General features: G+C 40.4%; 1 protein-coding gene across 4 annotated transcripts in view; it reads right to left on the bottom strand.

The window, feature by feature from the left end:
* PDE4D (phosphodiesterase 4D) overlaps positions 1–19,329 on the bottom strand; it is a 621,455-nt gene that overhangs the window by 138,573 nt on the left and 463,553 nt on the right. The gene's annotated exons all lie outside the window — the stretch shown is intronic.

The following is a 19,329-nucleotide window of genomic DNA, read 5'->3' as shown; positions in this document are numbered from 1 at the left end:
AGGTAGGTTTTGAATGTCTCCAGAGAAGGAGACTCCACAGCCTCTCTGGGCAGCCTGTTCCAGTGCTCGGCCACCCTCAAGGTAAAGAAGTTCTGCCTCATATTCCGGTGGAACTTCCTCTATTGCGGTTTGTGCCCATTGCCTCTTGTCCTGTCACTGGGGACCACTGAAAAGAGCCTGGCCCCAGCCTCTTGACACTCGCCCTTAAGATATTTGTAGACATTGATAAGATCCTCTGTCAATCTTTCCTAGGCTAAGCAGGCCCAGGTCCCTCAGCCTTTCCTCAGAAGGAGATGCTCCAGCCCCCTCACCATCTCTGTAGCCCTCACTGGACCCTCTCCAGTAGTTCCCTGTCCCTCTTGAACGGGGGGAGCCCAGAACTGGACACAGCACTCCAGCTGCAGCCTCACCAGGGCAGAGCAGAGGGGGAGGATCACCTCCCTCGACCTGCTGGCCACGTTCCCCTAATGCCCCCCACTGGCCGCCTTGGCCACAGGGCACACTGCTGGCTCATGGGCACCTTGCTGTGCTCCAGCACTCCCAGGCCCTTCTCCGCAGAGCTGCCTTCCAGCAGGTCAGCCCCAGCCTGTGCTGGTGCGTGGGGTTGTTCCTCCCCAGGTGCAGGACCCTACACTTGCCTCTGCTGAACTCCATCAGGTTCCTCCCCACCCAACTCTCCAGCCTGTCCAGGTCTCGCTGAATGGCAGCGCAGCCTGCTGGGGTATCAGCCCCTGCTCCCAGCTCTGTATCATCAGCAAACCTGCTGAGGGGACACTCGGTCCCTTCATCCAGCTCACTGATGAGTAACTTGACCAGGACTGGACCCAGTACTGACCCCTGGGGAACACCATGAGCTACAGGCCTCCAGCCAGACTCTGCACCGCTGATCACAACCCTCTGAGCTCTGCCATTCAGCCAATTCTCCATCCACCTCACTGTCCACCCATCCAACCCACACACTGCCTGAGCTTACCTATGAGTATGTTATGGGAGACAGTGCCAAAAGCCTTACTGAGGTCAAAGCAGACAACACGCATTGCTCTCCCCTCATCTAGCCAGCCAGTCATTCCATCATAGAAGGCTATCAGGTTGGTCAGGTGTGATTTCCCCTTGGTGAATTCCTGTTAACTACCCCTGATAACCTTCTTTTCCTCTACTTGCTTTGAGATGACCTCCAGGTTGAGCTGTTCCATCACCTTTCCAGGGATGGAGGTGAGGCTGGCCAGCCTGTAGGTTCCTGGGTCCTCCTTCTTGCCCTTCTGGAAGACTGGAGTGACACTGGCTTTCCTCCAGTGTCAGGCACCTCTCCTGTCCTCCATGACCTTTCAAGGATGATGGAGAGTGGCTTGACAGTAACATCTGCCAGTTCCCTCAGCACTCAGCAGTGCACTCCATTAGGGCTCATGGATTTCTGGGTGTCGAGTTTGCCTAAATGATCTCTAACCTGATAACTCAAGAGAGGGCCTAATCTCTCTAAACTCTCGCATTTGCTGTTGTTTTTCTCCAGTTTTCTTTTTCAACCTACTGTGGCACTATCAACAGCCATTACTGGTAGACCATCAGAAACATCAAACTTCAAATGCAGTGTTGCAGATTTGCTTTCTAATGGTTAGTATAGAGATGACCAAGTGCATGTTGCATTTTGGTTTTAATGCCTGAGGTTTTAACCTCATTTTCTGCAGACTTCAGGATCATTGGAACATTTCATTCATAGTCTCACTATGATTAACTGTTGTAATATAAAAAAAACCTCACTAAAATATCTTGTGCTCCTGTATTCTCTACTAAGTTTCCGTTAGTCACTGTAAGATCCCTATAGTGCACATGACTCTCAGACTCTGAAAGCAAAAGCTATAAAGCTAGAAATATAGTGCTTTACCTTAACAAAGTAAGAACATATTATGAACTGTAAAATTACTATATATATTATGAAAATCTCATTTGATAAAATACCTAAATGAGCAGAAGTCTATGAGTTCTCAAGGCTTATTCACAAACCAGCTAGAAACAAGGGAAAACAAAACACTAGCTGCTACAGTCTTCAAATGCCACACACACAGAGCTAAGCTAAGCATGTCTCACCAAACAAGTGTCTTCCTCTGTGGAGGAATGTGGTAACAGAAATATCAGTTTACACTCTCTACTTGTAACAAGACATTTTTTCCAGTATTAAACAAACTTGGAAGCAGGTTTGATGTAGTGGTTTAAAACAGGAAAAAAAAAATATAAATGTGAATATTCCGACAAGCCAAAGCTGTTAACAATTGCTGTGTATTGCAAACCAAAATCAAACATTCTCCTCACACAGCAATACCAATGTGTTCTACTAAAATTTACAACTCAGCCTGCCCCATAAAAAAATACGTCTCTATAGGACCATCAATACATTCATGAACAGCTCAAGATTTTCTCATCAATTACAGAATTATCTGTAAGCAGAAGCAAATTCCAGAGAACTAACTTTGTGCTCCAGTTCATATTAAGGATTTGGGAAGGGAGCAGACTACTTACTGCTGTGCTTATCCATCAGCCATCCTCTCTGGTGGAACTGCTCCTCTGCTGCCATTCTCCATCAGGCAAAATGTGCTGCCTTTCCCCATCCTTTCTGCAAGTCGCCCCCCCACCCCCAACACCAAAGGATTACATGCTTAAACTGCCAAAAACATTGCAAAATTCAGTCAAATTATAACAACTGAATTACAGAGTTTCTTAGGATAAAATGATTAAAATGCTGTCTATTTACAAATAGGGAAAAAAAACCCCAATATAAATTAAACACGTAAGGCCGTCTTTTGAATTAAGTAATTTCATGTTTTCAGGAAAAAAATGTATAGTGTACAGAATCATAGAAACATTTGGGTTGGAAAAGACCTTTAAGATCACCAAGTCCAACCATTAACTTAGGATTGTCAAGTCCATCACTAAACCATGTTGCTAAGCACCACATCTTTGCATTTTTTAAATATCTCCAGGGATGGTGATTCCACCACCTCCCTGGGCAGCCTGTTCCAATGCTTGACAACCCTTTCAGGGAAGTAATTTTTCCTAATACCGAACCTAAACCTCCCCTGGCACAACTGGAGGCCGTTTCCTCTTGTCCTGTCACTTGTTATTGGGGAGAAGAGACCGACACCCACCTGCCTACAGCCTCTTTCCAGGCAGCTGTAGAGAGCAGTAAGGTCTCCCCTGAGCCTCTTTGTCTCCAGCCTAAATAACCCCAGTTCTCTCAGCGGCTCACCACAAGGCTTCTTCTGTAGACCAAGGCAGCCAGCCTCGTTGCCTTCTCCGGACACACTCCAGCACCTCAGTGTCCCTCTTGCAGTGAGGGGCCCAAAACTGAACCCAGTATTTGAGGTGCGGCCTCACCAGTGCCCAGTACAGGAGGGCGATCACTTCCCTTGTTCTGCTGATACAGTTTCTGATACAGGCCAGGATGCTGTTGGCCTTCTTGGCCACCTGGGCACACTGCTGGCTCATGCTCAGCCGGCCATCAGCCAGCACGCCCAGGTCCTACTCGCCCCCCCCCCCCCCCCCAATTTGGTGTTGTCTGCAAATTTACAACTTACTGAGGGTGCACTCAATCCCCTTTGTTCAAAAAAGCTGTTTGACTACTTGATTCCAAAAGTCTATTTTCTTGATACCTATGTCATTACTAAGATTGGGACAGGACATGCCATAATTGCTGGCGCCAAGGAGGTGATTATATCACTCTGAAAACATTACAAAATGTGCAATAGAAGAGACCAAGAAGGAGAAATGCCAGCACCTTGCACCAGTCCCTGCAGCTGAAAAAACGTCACTCTAACATTGTTGCTTTTGGAACAAGCTTTGTCTCCCACTGTTTTCCCCTGACATCTGGTTATTCCATCCTGTGAAGTGTTCCCAGGAGAATCAACAATTTTGCCAGCTAAAAAGTACTTTTCAAGCACTTATTTTCAGGAAAATTCAACCTGTATGTCCAAAGTTCTGCTGAGCTGATCAAACACATGGCCATGTAGTCATGTGCCCTCCCCAGCTGGCACCGTTGTAGATGCACCATCCATCACCACGTCTAACCTATGATTCTGGAGAAGAACTCACCATCAAAGACCGGCTTTCAAGGGGAAAACTTAAGCTGATGCGGGGCCCCGCAGGCAGCCAAGGGAGGGACACTGCTGTTTATACATATAAGCTATCAGGAAATCCTTTGTTTCATTCTTTTCTTTTGCAGGAATGAAGTAGGATAATAGCATACAAAAACCTGTTCTTTCACTGCATGAGTCATCCTGAATGAATCACTTTATCCCCTTCTGTGCTTCCATTTCCCTGTCTACAGAATGGGTACTTTACAGTGCCAATGGGTCTGGGCATTAAAAAAAATATTTCGTAAGAGCTAAAATTAGTACTATTAGGAATAGTATTAAAAGCATTAGAAATACTTGAAACACTGCTTTTTAAGAACCTACCAAAAGTGGATTTGGGTGTAAAAAAGAGAAATTTACAAATTTTACTGTTTTTCCTCATGGGAAATGTGAAGGAAGAGCAAGAATAAAAGGAAAGACTTGCTTATTTATTTGTTTTGGTATATTTATTTTTCAAGACTTTCTCATAATTAAAAAAGGAGTGGAAGAAGACATTAGACCTGGCATTTCTGTAACATTTTGAAGCAAATGGAGGGAATAATGGCAATAACCACCACCACCACCCAAATCCCAAAATACAAACAAACAAGAGAGGTGATAAAACACAAGAGGAAAAATAAACTTCATCAAAAGTTTATTATAAGAAAATTTATGAAAAAATCAAGAAATTTCAGAAAAAATAAAGTATTTTTCACTTCAGATAAGAAGTTGGTTAGATCTTTTTTCTCTTTAAATGTGGCTTTTATTTTCTGTTGACATTATTTTGCACCTCTACAAGACACAGATAATCATTATGAATTCTCTTTCCAGGCAGAATGAGATTCATTTTTTTCCACACAACATAAAAAAAGGACTACAGGATTTATTTTTTTTTAAAAAAAAGGTTAAGAGTTATTATTGCAGCAGATGAAACATTACTGAGGTCTAAAGGAGAAAAACCTGACAGTGGCCAAATACGTGCTTGGCACACCCTACTACACAGCCCTGCCAGAACAGCACGTGCATGACCGTGTCCTCCTGGGAATCTGGTAGCTGGGCCTTAAGAAAGCCTCCACAGTATATATTTTCCTCTAATATTCTTTTTTTTAACCCCTCCAGCCATGGCTTGCTGCCAACAGATGAGAACCTGCCCATCCATGAGCAAGACATGCTATTAAAAAGGATAGCAAATTAAGCAGGTATGTATACTATTTTCTTCATTGAAATTTTTCTTTGAGTGTTAAAAATTAAGGCAATAAAGATAGAAACTTGTTTATATCTGACCTCTCTAATGTGTGAATGTAAGTAGCATTGAATTAAATACTAGTACAGTTTTTGCTAATAAACTTGTATCAACATATGAGCACAACTTAGAAACAGCATAAATTTGCAGAATATTCATGGGTTTGTATAATTTTAGAGATTTCTACAAGGATGCTTGAGACATGAAGCATTGGATTAAAACAAAACAAAATCCTCAAGGAGTATTTAAAGCAGAGAAGTAAGGAGGGGAAATCTTTGCTTATACTTCAAATATTAAAAGTTTTTACCATTCCCTGACACCTGAGAAAGTGAAACAGCCAATAATGGGAATATCTGTCTATATTTAATCTTCATGAACTATTATGTTACAAGGTAATGTCTGTGATTGTCTCTATGTTCCATCCTTTACAGAAAGCTGGATTTAATTTATTTTCCAAGCAGCTGCAACAGAGTATTACACAAGAGCTGACTCTGCAAAGTTAAATTTCAGGGAATGGGGCCTTTTCTTTTGCTTCAATGAATACAACGTCTGAGGCTAATTTAACATCAAAAGAACTGAGAGGTAACTCTGACACACCAGATGCTGGTTCTAAAACACAACAGATAGAATGGCAATGTCAAAGAGGTTCAGAAGGCCGCTCTCAAAATCATTGTTCACCAGAATTGCTATGATAAAATCTCTAACTTGATAGAGAATATTCACACACTTAGAGAAGAAGAGCAGCAGGCAAAGGTGGAATGGAATGGACAAGTGTGTGGAGAAGGGGGAAGAACTACAACAAATATCCTTAACCTGCAAACTCATCCTTTTTAGCACATAAATATCTCTAGAAAACAATATTATATTTTCCAATAATTTTCATGAAAGACTGGAGAAAAAGGATGTCCTCGTGAGCAAAAGTACATTCCAAGAGCTGCTAGCTCTCAGATCTTCTCCTCTAGTTAAAACAACGACCGTGGATTTTTAATTTATTTTATTATTATTGTATTTCAGCAGACTCTTCCAAGGAGTTCTGAAAGTAACTGGAAAGTAACTGGAAAGTAACTTTTTCTTCAGGTTGTCATTCTGGATTTCTAATTGCCAATGAACATTTAAATTAAAACACAATCTTGTTTTGAAGTAAAAGCCCAAATATTACCATGATCAGTATCTGAAACAGAAAAATTGGAGAAGGCAGAGAGAGAAGCTTGTGTATCTTAATGATGAAAAAGTTACAGTGGTTTTCTTATACAGGACTTCTATTTCTAGTACCAGTAACCAGTAAGAAAATAACTACTGGTTAGGAAATCAATCAATTTTAGGTGATTAAGCAAAATATTCTGAAGAGCTACTAAAACTGGAAAATGTATGCTTCCTACCCATCTACAGTCATGTAATGACACTGAGAGCATAAAAACAAAGGTATATTTTACTACTGAAATAAATGATTGTGAGAAAGTTGCAAATGCATAATATCAGTTACAAAGTCATAAGGTCATCTTACTGACACAGGAGGTATGTATTTCTGCGGTGGAAAAGCTGTTTGAACAAGATGAAAAGCTGTGATGGCTTTACAAAATGTAATTTCCTAGTTATTCATTTCCAGTCTTTTCCAAGAATGGAAATTCCAAGAAGAAAAATATTTTTTTTTCACAGCTGTGAACACCCTGCTTGCCAAAAATGCAAATGTAATCACTATCTGTGAATCAAAGACAAATAATGGCACTGCTGATAAATATGAGGAAGGACTTCACAGAAGTGTAGACCTATAGTGCTGAAAGTCAGATTCATCTGGAAGGGTTATCTGTGCATATGCATAACAGCAAGCACATCAGTTATAAACTGGCTGGTACCAAGAGGAATGTACTCGTAAGACGGCAAATCCTTTTAATAGGTGATTGTGGCATTTGAATTGCCACAAATGCTAAGACTTTATGAAGGCTGCCACCACCACTAGGGGTTCAAAAATGGTTCCTAACATTTTTCCAGCTCAAATCTCTGGCCTTTAAAGGATGGAAAACATATGTCAGCAATTAAGTCACTAATCATAGTGTTACTAAGCCCAAAAACAGTGCCTGTGCCAATATCAACTGAGTCACTGTATATGTTTTCTCAGATGTCCTGGACCCTACATGGCATTCATCCTAAATGGTCATTTAAGTCATACTGAAACCTAGGGAATCATGGGTCTTTCCTTAATAGTATGGAATTCAGAGCAGGGGGCACTGAGGTGACTATCATGGGACAAGAGGGACATTAAAACAAAGACCAAACCAGAGACTGGTTTGGCCAGTGCTTCCAAGAGGATAAGTCAAAAAATAAACTTCTGCAGGCTGGGCTGGAAAGGGCACGGCTTCAGTATCAGTAAGCCAGCCAGCATAATTTTCAGGCTCATGAAATGAAGGGCATGCGAACAGTTTGCTTAAGAACTGACACAATAGGTTGAACTTCTTAACAGTTATTATGCAGTTGTAGCACCTACCACTGATCATCAGCAAGTTTTGAACCAGGGGTCGCATTGGCTTTGATCCCTTGTGTTCTTTTACCATGCCTTCCAAAATATTCATTTAGAAGATCCCTTGAATGTTGTCATTTCTTTCCCCTCTGTGTCTATTAGTTGTTGATTCTTGTCAGATTTCCTCTCTATCTGGGTAGAAATGAAATATTAATATCACAGGGATTCCCTGTGGTAACAGGTAACAGTGCTAACAGCCTGGTAAACAGCTTTCTTCTCCTTGGGTTCTAAATAATTGATTTCTTTTTCAGTTATCAGTATGTTTTGAGATGCTAGAAACTTATGTCAGACAAAAGTATCAAATCAGGACTTAAACATAATAAAAGGGGAAGAAGATGACAATCCAGTCAGCTCTTTGGACACTGTCAGAGCTAGTAGAATAGCTACAGAAATGGGCACTGAACAATGAGCAGTAATACTGAAACTTCAGGGTTTTGAGATACCTGAGGTGCAGATTTTAATGTACCATGAGCTGCTGAGGAGGGAAATACTAAATTTCAAATTTTAGAAGTCTGTGTGCTAAAGCACCAGAAAAGAACTGAATATTATGGAAGGTGATGTAAAAGTGGCTCTATGGTACTGAATACTTTGTGGACTAAACAGCCAAAAATGCCCATTATGCAAGACATAAACCAAAGAGCAGCCAGAGTAACTTAAGCAGAATGTTTTTTTCCTTGTTGCAGAAAAGGCACATGTCTACTATCTCACTGTATGATTCATATAGAGGTTTATACTGTAGAATAAAGACAGAAAAGAAGTCAGGGTAACATTAACTGTTTTCAGGTCTAGAGGGAAACAAATCACAGTAGCTCCTGACACACACACAATTCCTCATTTCAGCCCTCTGTAGAAAGAACACAATCAGGTCTGGTCTGACTTTTTCAGAATCTCTGAAAAAATAAATTGTGAAACAGTGGGCATTAAAGGGTAAATAAATCAAAAGAAATTTAGAGAGAAAAGGAACAAGAGCCAGAATATGAGCCAGGAAGGAAAAGCTATCCAAACCCAATTGTCTGCTGCTGTAAATATGCATTTGCTTAATTTAAGATATAGAGTTTCTTCCATTTAAATGAACAGAAGATTTGTTCCCAAGTAAACAAGATGCCAGAAATGGCCTGAGCAGTCTATTTGAAATAGCAGGTTCCACTGCATGAATTGTTTGACATCTAGGTGGTTGAATGATTGGCAAGAGATAACAGGGATAGTAGGAAATTAAATTATTATAGAATTACAGGATATTTCAACTACAGAGTTCAGTACTGGTTTAAGACTAAAGCAATGTAAAATTGAAGGATGCATGAAGAAAACCTGAAACTCATTTGGAAGCATTAAAGACATCTTCCTAAGTGTCCCTTTCAGCCTAGCTGCCCAGCTACAAAAGGCTTTCAAGCTGTACATTACAAAAGCATGCTCAAGTGGAGCAGTCCTTTGTACATTTTTAATGGCTTTCACAACACTGAACACACTTAGAAGAAAACTTGTGTGACAATGGAAGTGTGTGGAAAAGGGGACTTGGTTCTCCAGCATCAGCAAGGAATCCCTTCAGGGCCTTAGTTCCACTTCCAGTCCTCCAAAAGAACGTATGGTGTTTTTTTGCTCTCTCCATTACTGACCTTCTTAGGGCAACTGCGTGTTTCTTTTCAGCAGCCAAAAAAGTATGCAAGAACAGCAACAACGGACTAATATGGCCTCTACTGCTGAAAAACGTCTGCTGATGAGTATAACCAGAACATTTACCAGCAGATGTACTGATGTTACTGTTGTTCTTTTGAGACTTGACATTTTCATTTGTTCTAAAATTTCATTTGTCATAAGTGAACATGTTCCATTTTACCATTATTGAGTCTGTCAGCGCTAGCTTAACTAGTGGTTTTACACTCTTGGTGCAAGTGCAGGCCCACTAACATTTAAATGTTCATCTTTACTTCATCATACTTCTTTCTACAAAACGGGGCTTTACCTGTGGATACATTTTTTATGCTGTTTCAGACATAACAGACTAAATAAAGTGAAAAACTGCACACAGGAATCGGACAAGATCTAGCATTTGTGAAATGGCATTACAGTCTATCGGGTGTTCTTCCTCTGTATTTCCTTTTTCCTCTGTACATTGCAATCCCAGCAGATAAAGGTATTATCATACCATCGTTATGCAAAGCACAAGAAGTAAATATACACATGAATCAATAATAAGAAGTAAATACACAAACCACAAAGATGGTTTTTGTTTTCTAAAAAGTTGCCAGCATCACTTGGCAAAACTTGAAAAAATGTTTGTTTATAAATCATGCGGTGAAGATTTACAGCACAGATTCACACAGATGTCTGAACGTGGAGGCCAGGCTCCCCAGCAGTCCCTAGGGAGAGAGCTCAGAGGAAAGCTGGGAGCACCTGCCTGTGCTAGGATGATCCTCCTGGTTTCCTGAATGGCCCTCTAGATCTGCGCCATTTCCTCTATCAAGTAAACAAGTATGGGTGATGGGATTGTCTTTAAAATGGTGAGATTTTAAACGCAAGTAACAGATCTTTTTAATTCTTGAAACTTTGAATTCAAATTTACAAACTTTTCTGTCTTCATTAAATATTCCATTTTTAAAATATGAGCTGAAAATTTCGCATTACTATAAGACTTGGGTTTACATAAAAAAAATTACTAGAACTATGACAAGTGGAAAATAATTGAAGCAGCTACATTTTTACGAATGAAAAACCTTGACTAGAACAAAAGATAGGATGGGGAAAAAACCAGTATTTACACATACAATTTAAATCAGACACACTTTTGGATGGCATGAGATGACAGCAGTAAGCCTACAAACTCTTAAGATAAAGGCGGTCACTTCTGTAAGCGTGATGTGCTTCATTTGATCATATACACCATAAAGAGTACAGGCTTTATCACACTGTGCCTTCTCATATTAAATTTGAACAAACATATCTTGTGAGGGCTAAATCAAATTTTTAGCACACTGGACAAACTTGGAAAATGCAGAGGTACAAAACAGGAAACTGCAAGTTATAACATACACTACTTGTGGTATGTAGGTATACACACATCCACAAAACGACACTTGTCCAAGTTTACAGGCATTACACATCTGAAGTGCAAAAAACCTAAAAGGATTAAGCTGTACAGAATGTAAACTGGATTTGTGATACAGCAATAAGGGTGTCAGCGCAGGAGAGGAACGATGAAAGTTGCGATAACACAATTATGCGATTCCTCAGTTTAAAGCATATGAATACCTATTTTATATCTGGAAGTTTTGAAGGTAAAAACTGAAACCAAGTGGGTTTTTTTTTTTCATGCATTTAAGTTAACATTACGAAAAGAACTGTTTTGTTGCAGTCTTGCAAAGGCAAATTTTAATGACTTTCAAATGAGGAAGGCTATTTCAAATTCAGTTGGAAAGGAAGATTTAAATGCAAATGAGGACAGAAGAAACGCAAAAGAAAAAACGTGGGAAGTAAAAGTAAACTAGTTACAGATTTGGGCCCTAGGTAATAAGGGGAATGTATAGAGGTATGGCAAGAGGAAAATAGATGCTGGCTAATTCAAGGAAACATCACATGTCAAATGACAGCACAGCTCACAAGCTTCAAATCACTAAATATGGAAATTTCTGAGACAATGAAGATGATTGTGAATATAAAGCTCTAAAAAGGATGATGATCTTATGTAACTGATCTCGTGTAGAGGATGTTTCAGGGCAGCAGCAATCAAGAAGCTTTTGTAGTTACTGGCCTTTTTTTCTCTATATATATACCTCCTGGAAAGAATTTCCTAAAAGTGCTTGCTGGAATCTGCCCTGATGTTCATGTGGGTGCATGCTGGCCGCAGCTATGAGATGTAGTATGACACCACGTGGGATTAGTCACTGGGGTTCAGAAAGCAGTGTAGCCATATCAGTGTGGTAGAGGGCTAACTGGCCTTGGTACAGCATCATCACAGCACCTCCCAGGACAGCGCAGCTGTCACCAACGTGCAAGGTTTTGTAATGTGTTGTTTTGTACTGTACATACGTAGCAACTATGTCCTTTCTCTGAAACATGTTATGAGTACATGTTACAAAGCTATTTGTTCGGAGGGTCTTATACAATTACACACGTGAAAGCTTTCATAATGTTGATAACTGAACAACATAATTTCACAAAACCTGGAACTTTTCACAGAAAAAATATTGTTATCATTAAAATAAATTTAAGGATAAATTTCAGATTTTTCAAAACTTTTATTCATCAAAATAAACCCCTTTTTTTCTAGTCTGACATGACTTTTTATTCAAATGCTTTATTTGAATAATAATTCTAAATTATTAAATTGAAATAAAGCATAATGAAACTTCTGAAATTGAATTTTTCAGCTGATCTGTGGTGAATTTATTTTGACATCTCTGACAAATAGGAAGACAGTTATACTTCTGAAGCAATCTGCTTCAATTTTTTAATGCTTAACAGTTTCACAGAAGGGGAAAAGTCTGTTAAATAATTACAGGGAAAAGTTTATTTGACTTAGTGTTTGAGGATTTGCATGTATTACAGTTAAATAGCACCATTAGATGCTGTTACAAAACTAGCAAATGAAGAAAGAAATTTATATTATGAGTTTATGAGTTACTCTCTGTGCTTCTTGAATCCTTGAAACTGAAGTCACATGGCAAAATCAGTTTCTACCACTTAACTTCGAAAGCTGTGCACTGTTCTGTTTTTTTACACACAGCAGGTTAGAAAATGTTTCATAATTTTTGATGAAAGAAAAAAAAAAAAAGGTCGTATCATATCATACTATAGCCATACCATGCACCTATTTAAGTCACACATGCACATATCTTCACAGTACCACCAAGGTTAACAAAGGAGTGCAGAAATCAAATCTACTTATGTATTTTGTAATGTGACTCAAGAAACATGCTCTAGTGCATGTTAGTTTGAAGTAAAACCCACCAGAGATGAAATCTGATAGGAATGATAGTAGTGAGGTTGAGTCATTTGTGCTGCTATTAGAATGATGCCATCACTGCTCAGTGACTTCATAGACGTGAACTGACCACACTTTGAGCACAAGTTTTTTTCAGTAGAGTTGGTTTATTCTTGCTGCTGTGTCCAAAAGATTGTATTCTGTACTGGACTTCCCTTGGTTTATAGGAATACTCTCCTTAATATTATACAATAATGCTACAACTACTAAATATTAAAGTATGTATTCAGCATAATGTACATTAGTTGGTTAAATGTGCACACTGCATGTGCCCATATACAAGTTAGATTCCATGTATACGTGTTATTTATATTCAGTGGAGCTTTTGTTGATAAAACCATTGACATCAAGATCTTATCTTCACCTGAGGCAGACATCTAAAATACACGATGTTAAGTCATATCCTGAAAGCAAGTTATTTCTCTTCACTGAGAGCATACGGTTACCAGTCCAGGTATGGCAGGCATCTGTCTTTAGGTGATGTGAATCCTGTCTGCTATGCCTTACACTGTAATTGTGTTTCTCAGGAAACTGTGTTAGTTTCTCTCATCTTGGAAAAAATGCAACCGACTGGTTCAGCCATGGTGTAATGCAAGGGAATAAAAGGGAGAGGACTTCTATCAAGGCATCTCAGCGGTGATCCAGAATTAGGCTACCTCCTATCCTCAGATGAACCAGCTGTAAATGGGATTTTGGTCATTCAGGCTGAGCTGTCAAGGGAGCTCCCCATGACGCTTGCTGCTGTGTCCCTTGTTATACTAGGGATAGACACTGAAGTGCCTTGTCTGCACTGGCCTCGTGGTACAGTTACATTTCAACAGACCTTTGTCCACAACCTGAAAATGTACGATGTGCACAGGGAGAAAGTGTGAGAACAAACTGTGCTGTAAAGACAATATAATATCTTCAGCAACATTGAGGGTGGATTGTTTGTACGCAAAAGTGAGGGGCAGAGAACTATATGTGCTTGCATCTGGTAGGGAAAGAGTATTACGTATGTTTGTCTGGATGTAGCTTGAAAGAGAATGTCTCTTGAGGAAGTGCCCTTTCTTTGCTGAAGTCAAACTGCCATTTGTTCTGTTTGGCATGGTTAGCAATATTTTTGTTTGTTTAAAAAAACATTTATTATTGCCAGACAGTAGTTCTTATCACATTCATGTTAAAGTAATTGTGTTTTATGTTGGCAAGTCCAATACTTTTTCTCTAAAAAAACAATGCAGAGATGCAGAGATGAGACCATCCCAAAAGACTGGCAAGAAAAAACAGTAAAAAAATCTCTAAAATCACTGACTCAAATAGAAATGGCAGTCAAAAAAGCTACCAGCATAATGGGCATCATCAACAAAAGTACTGAGAGAAAAAGCAGGCATCATTTTACCACTGTGTAAAAACCTTTGTGTGTTCACGCCTGGAGTAATGCATACCATCTGATCTCTTTATTTCAAGAACACAGTGGTGTTCGAGGAAATACGGCAAACAGCAGCTCAAACGATCAAGGGATTGGGCAGCAGCCTTTTTAGAAAAATCTAAGAATGCTACAGCTCTTCAGTTTCTACAGGAAAAGATTGAGGAGGTTATGACTGAGCTTTACAAAATCATGAATGTGATGGATAAAGTAAATGCAGAATCTTTTGCCAAATGCCGCAATGGCATAACTAAGAGACACTTGTTGAGACCAGTAGGACACCACTTTACAGCACAGTAAAGTGCTTTCCTACATAGTCAGAAAGGCTGTCAGAAGGCTGTGGGGCAAGACAATATCAGCAAATTCAAGGAAGAGATTAGACAAATCCATGGGCAACAGGCCCTTACATGGACTCTAAAGGGAACAGGCAAGGGTGAATCCCATAATATCACTAATACAACACTAGCAGATGCTGGGTACTATGATGGGAATGGATTGCAGAAATTGGACAGGCTTTCAGGTTTTCCTGCTGCCAGAGGTGAAGGCAGAATACTAGGCTTAGGTAGACCATTGGTTAGGCCCAGCAGGACATGTCTTATGCTGTTAGAAAACAGAATACTCGATCACCTCAAAGTCCACTCCTAATTTACTAGAAAAAACAGCATTTGTTCCCATTTCATTTTGTAAAAATAACACAGTTTAACATACCATAACCTGGAAAATAGTGCAGTGCTGACCATTCAGGCTTCCTCATTAGTGCTGACACCAGCAGAATAAATAAAAGCACATATACCACCTTGAGTTTTTATGGCTGTCATGATTTGAGGACCATTCTGCTTATGAAAGCCTTTTTTGCTAAATGAAGTCACTAATCCCATGGAAGTCAGACTTCATGCAGGAAAGGTGATCTCTAGCTTGCAGGCTTTGTTCAGCGTTCAGAAATCCCCCAGTTCTGCGTATGGTTATCGGTACTTCTGCTTCCCTGTAAGTCTGGACACTGTGCAGCTTGCATTGAACTTTCCCAGTCGACTGTATTCAACATCTTCAACTAATAAAAGCTTAATTGAAAATTATGTGAGGTTCCAACCCTTTTTTGTTCAAGAGTAGTTTCATAAGCTATGGCAGCAGGGGACAGGTAATAACGCCAACAACGACAATGGGCACTTGCCTCTCACAAACAATCATAATACTGGAAAGGAAAAAAAAGATTCATCCAGTACAGGAATAAAAAACCTTAACTCTTCAACAGCCAAGTGGTATGAATGCTGTTAATATTATTCACAGTTACATACTGTTTTCTGTCCTGTAGACAAAGATTCCTTCAAGGAATACCCTGGTTTTGCTCTCGATCTCCCCATCACTGGGTTTCCCAGTCTGAAAGTCAGCAGTTCCTTCAAATACAGGTCTGATGCCAATAACCTAAAGGTATATGACTTATTGAGTAGCACTTACTATATGCATTCATCATCTTTATACTGGCAATAAGCTTGCTTGCACCAAGTGATTAACCAAGGAACTGAACTGATTTGTGATGGCCAGTCTCTGGGCAGTGTGATGGAGCCACAGCTTCCTCCTGCCAGAGAAAGGTAGCAAAAGACTGGATCATGCTTATGGCAGAGTTTTACTTTATGGTACCTGCAAGTCAGGAAGCCAGTGTAGCTACCACAGGCCAGCACAGCTGGATCTCATCTCACTCTTCTGTCCTAGTTGTTCTACCCCAGAAACAACACTATCCACTGATGTCAGGCCACAAGCATTTTCTTGTCTCCATCCAATAAAACTTTTATTTAGCACCCCTATTGTGATCTACATATTAAAGGCTACAGTCATGAAAAGTTCATTCAATAGATCAGTTTTGTTCCACTTATCTTTAAATATGTAATAGACTGCGAAAGTCATACTTGACAACATCCTTCAGCAATTTCCAATCTATGAACTTCATGATATCACAGACAAGCAGTATCACCCACTTCTGGAGTTAAGGAAGAACAGATCCATTGTTCTACAGTATACCACAGACTGAATCATCGAAGGCCTCTGCTCTCCGGGGCACCAGGGAGGAATGGATGTGCCCTTTGCAACTCAGCCAGCCCTAAGTTCCAAAAAACAGTACAGCCTGAATTGGCGTATGTTACAAAAAAATAAATACATACAGAGGAAAGCCAACCCACAAAGTAAACAGATAGCTATGAACTCTGGAAACACCACACAGAAAGGACTGTGGCAAAAAACGGACAATACTCCTGAGGCTTATTCTTTAGGCTAATTACCTGTACTGTCAAAAAAAAAAAAACAAAACCCAAACAAAAAAAAGGTTGCTCTAAAATCTGATCAGCTGCTGCTTTTCCAGCCAGTAAGCTGTTGTCCAACAACCCCAGCTGCTTGCTGGATTTGCCATCAGTTCTTCACTTAAAACTTGCAAAATTTTAATTAAGTTCCTCCAAAATAGTATTTTTTATAAGTTCAAACTCTTCCTTCATTACAAAAGAAAGAAAACCAACTGAAATATGACATTTTCTGTGGAAGACTGCTGCTCTACCGCTCAGTGGCAAATAGTCAAGAAGTGGAGTCACAGTCTCATTTAAATGCATGCTCTCCTATTTCAGCCAAGGTTTTACCTTACAGTGAGTTTCCTTACTACCTTGTTATTTCTTCTTAGGAGTAACAAGACAAATCAACTGTCTTCACTGAAAAGTCTGTACCATTATTTATCCTTTCTAGACTATTCCCCAGAAATACTGTGATTCACCACACTTTGAGCACGTCCTGAAGGTAGGAATGAGTAGGAATGAGTGGCAGAGTTGAGCAGCATCAATGTAAGAGGTAATAAGCTTTAAATACATCACCACCTCGTTTTACATGAATACCAACCACCTGCTTTTACTTCAGTCACTGTAATGTCAGGAAACATTTTCCAAGGTGCATCAGAGAGAAGAGGTTTGCCTGCAGACCCTACCGTCATGCTAAGCAGCAGCCAGCCTAAACCAAGCTGACTTTGCCACGGGAAGAAGCATCAGCACAGCCTGGGCTCACCCTGCATGTCCTCTCAAAAGCCAGCTGGTGCACCTCTGCATACTACCAGCTGGTGATACCCTTCAGATGCATTGCACTACTGATGCTGTAAAAAATATCATGCTTTTACCACATGTCCTGAAGTTATTGCATCTTTTGGACACAGGGTGAAGGTGGTTTCAGGGAACTGAGAGAGGAGGTTTCTCTGCCTTGTCTCCAAGTCTCTTCCACCCGCTCACTGGTCTCCACTGTTGGGAGCCTGGTTTCTGTTCTTCATGGGAATTTTATTCACGTGGGGAACAGCAGTGCAAAACCATCCTGGAGCCATTTCTCTTAAACCCCTGCAAGAGGGATATCCACATTTCTCTACAACATTGTCATTCAAGTCCCCATGCTCTCAGGTCCCACACACACCCCTGCAGCTGTTAACGTCACATTCTCCCATACTCTCCTTCTCCCCAGTCACTCCAGCTCCTCCAATACGTGGCAGGATTGCTACATGCTGTAGCTTTCCCTCTCCCCCGGCTGATCACCTGTCTGTGCTCCTGACTCCATGATGTTACATGTCCCTATGCATTTTGGTGCTGTCTAATCCTGTGGTGAGATTGCTGTGTGGCTATCCTGCCCCACAGAACTGCAGAGAGAAGTGCTGGCCCACGGGGACAAGCCCACAGACTCCTGAGCGCAGCGATTCGGAGCACCAAACAAAGCCCCGCAGGGATTTGGCCACCAGTCCCGCGGAGGTGCCCCATGAAGGTTGCTGGGGTTGGGAGGTGTGGGTAGGGCAGGCTGGCCTGAGCTGCCACCCCCCGGGAGGTGGCCAGGAGCAGAGCTTGGCTGGGGCGGCCAGCAGCTCCCTCCCCTTCTCTCCTCCCTCTGCACTCCCGTTTCCCTCAGGTCTCTGGCTGGGGCAGGACTTGCCTGGCTTCACTCCACGCCACCAGAGAACAGCGTGTACCTTGTCTAGTCAGCCTCCAAGGATCACCCCGAGAGCCACCTCTGAGCTCAGGTAGTGTTTCCAAATGGCAGGGGAGCAGTGGACTCCCAGTTCACAATTAGCAGATCAGGTATTCTCACCTACCAGATCAATGTTATAACTAAAAGCATCAGCAACAAAAGGGAGGGAGGCAGGCAGGTGTTTCAGGCAGAGTATCTGGTGGTGAAGTCAGCCTGCACATATTTGCTACGAGGGTTTTTTTCTTTGAAATTATTTATTTTTTCCTGCAAGCGTCAATGGAAGCAGTTAAAAAAGAAATAATGGAAGGGCAGAAGAGTTAATCAGAAAGATACTGATTTATTTGCACAGTTGTATGTGATAATTAAGGTCTTTGTGTTTTAGCTCACTGCCTTGGAGACACCCAGCAGACGCTTCAGCAATATATAATTCATCAACATGGTATTAATTTATTACATTTTAATAAAGTTATTTCAGCAAATTTCTTTCTTAGTTTCTGAAAATAACTGGGACTACTGTTCAGCCTGAACAGTGTAGTTATTTCTTCTACTACAAGATGGTTTTAGTAATGGAGAACTGGAAAAAAATTACTAACTGCTTTAATGGTAGCACTGACATAGCTTTAACTCAGAACCAAGAGTATTTGTAACATAGGCTACTGTTCAATTAATTTGATGTATTTACTCACAAATAAATGTATTTCGTTACTAATCTTTCCCACAGTAATAATGAGCCATTTATTTCTAAACAAAGGATGTATTTTAAAATACATAACTTTATACCAGTTAAATATAGCCATGAACAATTAGTCTATTATGTGTTTATTAAAATGATGGTGGTTTTATTGAAGACACAGAGAGAGGGAAAAAATGTGGGAGATATTAAAAGAGAAGATGGGATTTATTTGGCGTACCTATTAAAAACCTGTCGGTGCCTATTAAGCTATGTAAAGCATAAAGTTCTCACAAGAAAAAAATAATTAATCAGAAGACCAAACTTTGCTGATTGCTAACTGAAAAAATCTGCAAGAAAATCATACACACAGATCCCTATTACAGGCTGCTTCTACATTAACTGAGCCTCTGAGAGGAGGAGAAACACATGAAGCGTAACACAGCACA

The sequence above is a fragment of the Falco peregrinus genome, chromosome Z (assembly GCF_023634155.1).
Source record: "Falco peregrinus isolate bFalPer1 chromosome Z, bFalPer1.pri, whole genome shotgun sequence".
NCBI classification, from domain to species: Eukaryota; Metazoa; Chordata; class Aves; order Falconiformes; family Falconidae; genus Falco; species Falco peregrinus.
This window is presented reverse-complemented; position numbering and strand designations above follow the sequence as displayed.